An 11,289-nucleotide genomic window follows, 5' to 3' on the forward strand; every position below is an offset into this window, starting at 1 on the left:
CTTTGGTCCCGGTTGGTGGCACCAACCGGGACTAATGCCCCCCTTTAGTCCCGGTTGGTGCCACCAACCGGGACCAAAGGTCTCTTTTCAGCAGCCCAAAGGGCGGGAAGCAGAGGCCTTTTGTCCCGGTTGGTGGCACCAACCGGGACTAAAGGTTCGGCATTGGTACCGGTTGGTGCCACGAACCGGTACCAATGCACCCCCTTTAGTCCCGGTTGTGCCACCAACCGGGACCAAAGGCCCCTGTGCTGCCCGCGTCACGACCAAAGTTTAGTCCCACCTCGCTAGTTGAGAGGGGCGCGCAGTGGTTTATAAGCCCCACTGCCGCACCCCTCTCGAGCTCCTCTCCATTCCAGGCTTACAGGCCTAATTGTTACTGCTATGCCTGATGGGCCTTCTACTGCCGCACCCCTACTGTGGGCCTGAATCTTGGCCCATGGATGGGTTTCTAGTCGTATTCAGGCCGTGGTGGCCTAGTTGGTGGCAAATTTTTTATTATTTCCCTGTTTTTTTTCTTTTTTGCTTTATTTATTTTGTTTTGTTTCTACTTACAACAAAATACTTATTTATTTTATTTTATTTTGTTTATAATTACTTATTAATTTTATTTTATGATAATTCTTTTTACTATTAAAGTTTCTAACAAAAAAAGTTATTTATGAAAATTCTTTTTGCTTTTAATGATTTTGAACAGAAAATACTTTGATAATTTTAGTTGCATCAATTTTATATAATTTTAATTTCAATAATACAAGAGGTTGCTTATAATGTTTTGAACAGAAAATACTTTGATAATTTTAGTTTCATAAATTTTATTTATGTTATTAAACTTTAATTTTATTTTGTTTCCACTTATCTATTTTATTAAAGTTTATATTATTATGTTTCAAATTACTTATTTATTTTATTTTATTTTGTTTCTGACTTCATTTGTTATTTTTCATGCATTTACTGATTATTATGAGCTATAAGACCATGAAATTGAGAAGCATTTGAAATGAACTCTGAAAAGGTTCCAAGTTGGCATGGTATCATCATTTCACCCTCATAGCGTGTGCAAGAAAGTACAAATGCTTACGACAAAAACTGGATGCAATTTGTGTCAAAACAGACAATCTCCTTCGAAGTATCAGGGTTTCATATGGAAACTCGTCTGTTACAAAGGGAGAGGAGAAGAAGAAAGGAATAGAGGAGAAGAAGAAAAAATAGATTTTCTATTTTTTCTTCTTCTCCTCTATTCCTTTCTTCTTCTCCTCTTTTTTTTCTTCTTTTTTTTCTTCGATCTTCTCCTCTATTCCTTTCTTCTTCTCCTCTTTTTATTTCTTCTTCGTTTTCTTATGTTTTATCGGGTCTGTCGCCGTCAGGCTGCTCGCCTTCGCCCTCGCCGCCCCCTCGAGATAACTTTGACATGAGGGGCGGTCGATATATATACCCCCTCTCGACCGTGATAACCTATACAATGGCAGCACCCCCCTCGGCCCTCTCGCTCGACCAAAACTCTCGAGGCCACCCAAATTTACGAAGTTAAAAGAGCGTTGTCGTCGAGGCCACCCCAAACCCTTGAAGCGTTGTGTCGAGGCGACCCCAAACCCCAGAGAAGCAGCGTCGAGGCCACTAACATGATTCCTTATTGTGATTAGCTAGCTAGTTCTACGTTTGCCACTAATATATATATATATATATATATATCCATTTGTACCATGTTTGAATAATAATTGACATGTTGTAAATATTTGCAGAAACTATGGAGCACTACCGAGACGAAGCAACAGAACGATGTTGGGGGAGATAATCGCAAAAGGAACTAATGTTGTGCGTCATTTTTCATCGACATCGTTGGTCAGGAAGGACTGGGTGAAGAAGAGGGCTATGTTCATGATGGCTCCGGCCCATTAATGCCGGTACAAGAAGAGGGCTATGTTCATGATGGCTCCGGTGATGACCCAATGGAGGTATAAGAAGGAGACTGTGCTGACTACTCCGATGACCGAACCGAGTCCAGCCAGGTATATATATATATTAGATAAGCCCGTGCTGACTAGTTAATTGATGCATTCATTGTTTGGTATATGTACACATATTAATTAACTTTCTTCCTTTTTTAGCCCTCCGGATCGAGCACAACTTCGGTAAGGAGACGAGGCCCGAAGAAAAAGTTGAGCTCAGATGAAAGGTTTGAGATCACAGCAATCGCGCGCGACGGCGAACCGATTGAACCCATCCGGACAAAGAACGCATTTGTTGCTCAGTGCGGGGTTCTTGTTAGGGACAAGATCCCGATCAGCATCCAGCAATGGTATAAGCCTAAGGAGGAAGACCCTGAGGTGTCTTATGTCAATGATATGCAGAAAGAAGATCTTTGGACTCAGCTGAAGGCAAATTTCACCCTACCGCTAGAGGAGGATCCGGAGAAGCCAGTTAAATAGCAATTAATCAAGTCTTGTGCTCTTAATAAGATGGCAACCCTATTCAGGAGGTGGAGGAAAGAGCTGAACAAGTTTGTCGACAAAAAAAAGACACCAGAATTCATCGGCAAATATGAGAACATCAAAGATCACTGGCCCGCATTTGTGGCCCACAAGACATCGGAAAAGAGTAAGAAGATGTCAGCCACAAACAAGCAAAATGCTACGAAGAAGAAGCTTCACCATCGCATGGGGTCAGGTGGCTACCTCAAACCCGGCCTAATTGGTCCAAGGCTGAGAATGATCTGCTTGAAAAAGGGATCGAACCAGAGACAACGAGATGGCCAGACCGTTGTAGGACATGGTTCTTCGGGGCTGGCGGAACCTTGGACCCTGTATCAGGGAGGTGCTATTGGACGGACGAGCAACTGGAAATACCAGTCAAGAACCTTCGACACTATATCAATGCAGCGCAGCAAGGGACGTTCGTACCAGACTGGGAGAAGGACGAGCTCACAATGGCCCTCGGGAATCCTGAGCACCCTGTACCGACACGAGGCACACCAGGCTGCATTCCGTGGAACGTTGGTTTTCCGGACGCAGGGGGTTACAAAACCCACGAGTGGAGGAAGAAACTAAAGCAGGGCCAACTGCAGGCGCTGCACGAAAGGGTAATGGGGCTAGAGGAACGAGAAGAGGAACGAGAAGCAGCAGATCGCAGCAAACGACCTGCCGAAGCTTCCCCCGAAGCTACCCCGACATCTCAGCGGAAAAGCAGCGTGGCTTCCACGGAGCTGCTTCAACCGGAGCATGTCTTGACGGCTCCTGCCAGCTATTGAAGGAAATATGCCCTAGAGGCAATAATAAAGTTATTATTTATTTCCTCATATCATGATAAATGTTTATTATTCATGCTAAAATTGTATTAACCGGAAACATAATACATGTGTGAATACATAGACAAACATAGTGTCACTAGTATGCCTCTACTTGACTAGCTCGTGAATCAAAGATGGTTAAGTTTCCTAGCCATGGACAAATAAGTTGTCATTTGATTAACGGGATCACATCATTAGGAGAATGATGTGATTGACATGACCCATTCCGTTAGCCTAGCACTTGATCGTTTAGTATGTTGCTAATGCTTTCTTCATGACTTATACATGTTCCTGTAACTATGAGATTATGCAACTCCCGTTTGCCGGAGGAACACTTTGGGTGCTACCAAATGTCACAACGTAACTGGGTGATTATAAAGGAGTACTACAGGTGTCTCCAAGGGTACATGTTGGGTTGGCGTATTTCGAGATTAGGTTTTGTTACTCCGATTGTCGGAGAGGTATCTCTGGGCCCTCTCGGTAATGCACATCACTATAAGCCTTGCAAGCAATGTAGCTAATGAGTTAGTTACGGAATGATGCATTACGTAACGAGTAAAGAGACTTGCCGGTAATGACATTGAACTAGGTATTGGATACCGACGATCGAATCTCGGGCAAGTAACATACCGATGACAAAGGGAACAAAGTATGTTGTTATGCGGTTTGACCGATAAAGATCTTCGTAGAATATGTAGGAGCCAATATGGGCATCCAGGTTCCGCTATTGGTTATTGACCAAGAATAGTTCTAGGTCATGTCTACATAGTTCTCGAACCCGTAGGGTCCGCACGCTTAACGTTACGATGACAGTTTTATTATGAGTTTATAAGTTTTGATGTACCGAAGTTTTTTCGGAGTCCCGGATGTGATCACGGACATGACGAGGAGTCTCGAAATGGTCGAGACATAAAGATTGATATATTGGAAGCCTATGTTTGGACATCGGAAGTGTTCCGGGTGAAATCGGCATTTTACCGGAGTACCGGGAGGTTACCGGAACCCCCCGGTGACCTAATGGGCCTTAGTGGGCCTAGTGGAGGAAGAGGAGAAGGGGCCAAGGGGCAGCCGCGCGCCCCTCCCTCCCCAAGTACGAATAGGACAAGGAGGGGGGGCGGCGCCCCCCCCCCCTTCCCTTTCCCCCCTCTCTTCCTTCCCCCCAAGTCCTAGTCCAACTAGGGAAGGGGGGAGTCCTACTCCCGGTGGGAGTAGGACTCCTCCGGCGCGCCTCCTCCTAGGGCCGGCCGCACCCCCCCTTGCTCCTTCATATACGGGGGCAGGGGGGCACCCTAGATACACAAGTTGATCTACGGATCGTACCTTAGCCGTGTGCGGTGCCCCCTCCACCATATTCCACCTTGGTCATATTGTCGCGGAGTTTAGGCGAAGCCCTGCATCGGTAGAGCATCATCATCGTCACCATGCCGCCGTGCTGACGGAACTCATCCCCGAAGCTTTGCTAGATCGGAGCCAGGGGATCGTCATCGAGCTGAACGTGTGCTGAACTCGGAGGTGCCGTGTGTTCGGTGCTCGGATCGGTCGGATCGTGAAGACGTACGACTACATTAACCGCGTTGTGTTAACGCTTCCGTTTGCGGTCTACGAGGGTACGTAGACATCACTCTCCCCTCTCGTTGCTATACCATCGCCATGATCTTGCGTGTGTGTAGGAAATTTTTTGAAATTACTATGTCCCCCAATAGTGGTATCAGAGCCTAGGTTTTATGCGTTGATGTTATATGCACGAGTAGAACACAAGTGAGTTGTGGGCGATATAAGTCATACTGCTTACCAGCATGTCATACTTTGGTTCAGCGGTATTGTGAGATGAAGCGGCCCGGACCGACATTACGCGTACGCTTATGCAAGACTGGTTTCACCGCTGCGAGCACTCGTTGCTTAAAGGTGACCGGCGGGTGTCTGTCTCTCTCACTTTAGTTGAACCGAGTGTGGTTACGCCCGGTCCTTGCGAAGGTTAAAACAGCACCAACTTGACAAACTATCGTTGTGGTTTTGATGCGTAGGTAAGAACGGTTCTTGCTAAAGCCCGTAGCAGCCACGTAAAATTTGCAACAACAAAGTAGAGGACGTCTAACTTGTTTTTGCAGGGCATGTTGTGATGTGATATGGTCAAGACGTGATGCTATATTTTATTGTATGAGATGATCATGTTTTGTAACCGAAGTTATCGGCAACTGGCAGGAGCCATATAGTTGTCGCTTTATTGTATGAAATACAAACGCCCTGTAATTGCTTTACTTTATCACTAAGCAGTAGCGATAGTTGAAGAAGCAATAGATGGCGTAAACGACAACGATGCTACGATGAAAAGGTGTCGCGCCGGTGACGATGGTGATCACGACGGTGCTTCGGAGATGAAGATCACAAGCACAAGATGATGATGGCCATATCATATCACTTATATTGATTGCATGTGATGTTAATCCTTTATGCATCTTATCTTGCTTTGATTGACGGTAGCATTTTAAGATGATCTCTCACTAAAATTATCAAGAAGTGTTCTCCCTGAGTATGCACCGTTGCCAAAGTTCGTCGTGCCCAGACACCACGTGATGATCGAGTGTGATAAGCTCTACGTCCATCTACAACGGGTGCAAGCGAGTTTTGCACACGCAGAATACTCAGGTTAAACTTGACGAGCCTAGCATATGCAGATATGGCCTCGGAACACGGAAACCGAAAGGTCGAGCGTGAATCATATAGTAGATATGATCAACATAGTGATGTTCACCATTGAAAACTACTCCATCTCACGTGATGATCGGTTATGGTTTAGTTGATTTGGATCACGTGATCACTTAGATGACTAGAGAGATGTCTGTCTAAGTGGGAGTTCATAAGTAATATGATTAATTGAACTTAAATTTATCATGAACTTAGTACCTGATAGTATTTTGCTTATCTATGTTTGTTGTAGATAGATGGCTCGTGTTGTTGTTCCGTTGAATTTTAATGCGTTCCTTGAGAAAGCAAAGTTGAAAGATGATGGTAGCAATTACACGGACTGGGTCCGTAACTTGAGGATTATCCTCATTGCTGCACAGAAGAATTACGTCCTGGAAGCACCGCTGGGTGCCAGGCCTGCTGCTGATGCAACTGACGACGTTAAGAACGTCTAGCAGAGCAAAGCTGATGACTACTCGATAGTTCAGTGTGCCACGCTTTACGGCCTAGAACCGGGTCTTCAACGACGTTTTGAACGTCATGGAGCATATGAGATGTTCCAGGAGTTGAAGTTAATATTTCAAGCAAATGCCCGGATTGAGAGATATGAAGTCTCCAATAAGTTCTATAGCTGCAAGATGGAGGAGAATAGTTCTGTCAGTGAACATATACTCAAAATGTCTGGGTATAATAATCACTTGATTCAACTGGGAGTGAATCTTCCCGATGATAGTGTCATTGACAGAATTCTTCAATCAATGCCACCAAGCTACAAGAGCTTCGTGATGAACTATAATATGCAAGGGATGAACAAGACTATTCCCGAGCTCTTCGCAATGCTAAAAGCCGCGGAGGTAGAAATCAAGAAGGAGCATCAAGTGTTGATGGTTAACAAGACCACTAGTTTCAAAAAAAAGGGCAAAGGGAAGAAGAAGGGGAACTTCAAGAAGAACAGCAAGCAAGTTGCTGCTCAAGAGAAGAAACCCAAATCTGGACCTAAGCCTGAAACTGAGTGCTTCTACTGCAAGCAGACTAGACACTGGAAGCGGAACTGCCCCAAGTATTTGGCGGATAAGAAGGATGGCAAGGTGAACAAAGGTATATGTGATATACATGTTATTGATGTGTACCTTACTAGATCTCGCAGTAGCACCTGGGTATTTGATACTGGTTCTGTTGCTAACATTTGCAACTCGAAACAGGGACTACAGAATAAGCGAGCACTGGCCAAGGATGAGGTGATGATGCGCGTGGGAAACGGTTCCAAAGTCGATGTGATCGCGGTCGGCACACTACCTCTACATCTACCTTCGGGATTAGTTTTAGACCTGAATAATTGTTATTTGGTGCCAGCGTTGAGCATGAACATTATATCTGGATCTTGTTTGATGCGAGACGGTTATTCATTTAAATCCGAGAATAATGGTTGTTCTATTTATATGAGTAATATCTTTTATGGTCATGCACCCTTGAAGAGTGGTCTATTTTTATTGAATCTCGATAGTAGTGATACACATATTCATAATGTTGAAACCAAAGATGCAGAGTTAATAATGACAGTGCAACTTATTTGTGGCACTGCCATTTAGGTCATATCGGTGTAAAGCGCATGAAGAAACTCCATACTGATGGAATTTTGGAATCACTTGATTATGAATCACTTGGTACTTGCGAACCGTGCCTCATGGGCAAGATGACTAAAACACCGTTCTCCGGTATTATGGAGAGAGCAACAGATTTGTTGGAAATCATACATACTGATCTTTGTGGTCCAATGAATGTTGAGGCTCGCGGCGGGTATCGTTATTTTCTCACCTTCACAGATCATTTGAGCAGATATGGGTATATCTACTTGATGAAACACAAGTCTGAAACATTTGAAAGGTTCAAAGAATTTCAGAGTGAAGTGGAAAATCATCGTAACAGGAAAATAAAATTTCTACGATCTGATCGTGGAGGAGAATATTTGAGTTATGAGTTTGGTCTACACTTAAAACAATGCGGAATAGTTTCGCAACTCACGCCACCCGGAACACCACAACGAAATGGTGTGTCCGAACGTCGTAATCGTACTTTACTAGATATGGTGCGATCTATGATGTCTCTTACTGATTTACCGCTATCGTTTTGGGGTTATGCTTTAGAGACGGCCGCATTCACGTTAAATAGGGCGCCATCAAAATCCGTTGAGACGACGCCTTATGAACTGTGGTTTGGCAAGAAACCAAAGTTGTCGTTTCGTAAAGTTTGGGGCTGCGATGCTTATGTGAAGATACTTCAACCAGATAAGCTCGAACCTAAATCGGAGAAATGTGTCTTCATAGGATACCCAAAAGAAACAGTTGGGTATACCTTCTATCACAGATCCGAAGGCAAGACATTCGTTGCTAAGAATGGATCCTTTCTAGAGAAAGAGTTTCTCTCGAAAGAAGTGAGTGGGAGGAAAGTAGAACTCGATGAGGTAACTGTACCTGCTCCCTTATTGGAAAGTAGTTCATCACATGAATCGGTTCCTGTGACACCTACACCAATTAGTGAGGAAGCTAATGATATTGATCATGAAACTTCAGATCAAGTTTCTACTGAACCTCGTAGGTCTACCAGAGTAAGATCCACACCAAAGTGGTACGGTAATCCAATTCTGGAAGTCATGTTGCTTGATCATGATGAACCTACGAACTATGAGGAAGCGATGATGGGCCTAGATTCCGCAAAATGGCTAGAGGCCATGAAATTTGAGATGAGATCCATGTATGAAAACAAAGTATGGACTTTGGTTGACTTGCCCGATGATCGGCAAGCAATTGAGAATAAATGGATCTTTAAGAAGAAGACTGACGCTGATGGTAATGTAACTGTCTATAAAGCTCGACTTGTTGCGAAAGGTTTTCGACAAGTTCAAGGAGTTGACTACGATGAGACTTTCTCACCCGCAGCGATGCTTAAGTCTGTCCGAATCATGTTAGCTATTGCTGCATTTCATGATTATGAAATTTGGCAAATGGATGTCAAAACTGCATTCTTGAATGGATTTCTGGAAGAAGAGTTGTATATGATGCAGCCAGAAGGTTTTGTTGATCCAAAAGGTGCTAACAAAGTGTGCAAGCATCTCGGAGTTGGAATAAACGCTTTGATAGTGTGATCAAAGCATATGGTTTTATACAGACTTTTGGAGAAGCCTGTATTTACAATAAAGTGAGTCGGAGCTCTGTAGCATTTCTGATATTATATGTAGATGACATATTATTAATTGGAAATGATATAGAATTTTTGGATAGCATAAAGGGATACTTGAATAAAAGTTTTTCAATGAAAGACCTCGGTGAAGCTGCTTACATATTGGGCATCAAGATCTATAGAGATAGATCAAGACGCTTAATAGGACTTTCACAAAGCACATACCTTGATAAAAATTTGAAAAAGTTCAAAATGGATCAGGCAAAGAAAGGGTTCTTGCCCGTACTACAAGGTGTGAAGTTGAGTCAAACTCAATGCCCGACCACAGCAGAAGATAGAGAGAAAATGAAAGATGTTCCCTATCCTTCTGCCATATGCTCTATCATGTGTGCAATGCTGTGTACCAGACCTGGCGTATGCTTAGCAATAAGCTTGGCAGGAAGGTACCAAAGTAATCCAGCAGTGGATCACTGGACAGCGGTCAAGAACATCCTGAAATACCTGAAAAGGACTAAGGATATGTTTCTCGTATATGGAGGTGACAAAGAGCTAGTCGTAAATGGTTACGTCGATGCAAGCTTTGACACTGATCCGGACGATTCTAAATCGCAAACCGGATACGTATTTTTATTAAATGGTGGAGTTGTAAGTTGGTGCAGTTCTAAACAAAGCGTCGTGGAGGGATCTACATATGAAGCTGAGTACATAGCTGCTTCGGAAGCAGCAAATGAAGGAGTCTGGATGAAGGAGTTCATTACCGATCTAGGTGTCGTACCTAGTGCATCGGGACCAATGAAGATCTTCTGTGACAATACTGGTGCAATTGCTTTGGCAAAGGAATCCAGATTTCACAAGAGGACCAAGCACATCAAGAGACGCTTCAATTCCATTCGGGACCAAGTCCAAGTGGGAGACATAGAGATTTGCAAGATACATACGGATCTGAATATTGCAGACCCGTTGACTAAGCCACTCTCACGAGCAAAACATGATCAGCACCAGGACTCCATGGGTGTTAGAATCATTACTATGTAATCTAGATTATTGACTCTAGTGCAAGTGGGAGACTGAAGGAAATATGCCCTAGAGGCAATAATAAAGTTATTATTTATTTCCTCATATCATGATAAATGTTTATTATTCATGCTAGAATTGTATTAACCGGAAACATAATACATGTGTGAATACATAGACAAACATAGTGTCACTAGTATGCCTCTACTTGACTAGCTCGTGAATCAAAGATGGTTAAGTTTCCTAGCCATGGACAAAAGAGTTGTCATTTGATTAACGGGATCACATCATTAGGAGAATGATGTGATTGACATGACCCATTCCGTTAGCCTAGCACTTGATTGTTTAGTATGTTGCTAATGCTTTCTTCATGACTTATACATGTTCCTGTAACTATGAGATTATGCAACTCCCGTTTGCCGGAGGAACACTTTGGGTGCTACCAAACGTCACAACGTAACTGGGTGATTATAAAGGAGTACTACAGGTGTCTCCAAGGGTACATGTTGGGTTGGCGTATTTCGAGATTAGGTTTTCTCACTCCGATTGTCGGAGAGGTATCTCTGGGCCCTCTCGGTAACGCACATCACTATAAGCCTTGCAAGCAATGTAGCTAATGAGTTAGTTACGGAATGATGCATTACGTAACGAGTAAAGAGACTTGCCGGTAACGAGATTGAACTAGGTATTGGATACCGACGATCGAATCTCGGGCAAGTAACATACCGATGACAAAGGGAACAAAGTATGTTGTTATGCGGTTTGACCGATAAAGATCTTCGTAGAATATGTAGGAGCCAATATGGGCATCCAGGTTCCGCTATTGGTTATTGACCAAGAATAGTTCTAGGTCATGTCTACATAGTTCTTGAACCCGTAGGGTCCGCACGCTTAACGTTACGATGACAGTTTTATTATGAGTTTATAAGTTTTGATGTACCGAAGTTTGTTCGGAGTCCCGGATGTGATCATGGACATGACGAGGAGTCTCGAAATGGTCGAGACATAAAGATTGATATATTGGAAGCCTATGTTTGGACATCGGAAGTGTTCCGGGTGAAATCAGCATTTTACCGGAGTACCGCGAGGTTACTGGAATCCCCGGTGACCTAATGGGCCTTAGTGGGCCT

This window comes from Triticum aestivum, chromosome 7B (genome assembly GCF_018294505.1).
Source record: "Triticum aestivum cultivar Chinese Spring chromosome 7B, IWGSC CS RefSeq v2.1, whole genome shotgun sequence".
Lineage (NCBI taxonomy): Eukaryota > Viridiplantae > Streptophyta > Magnoliopsida > Poales > Poaceae > Triticum > Triticum aestivum.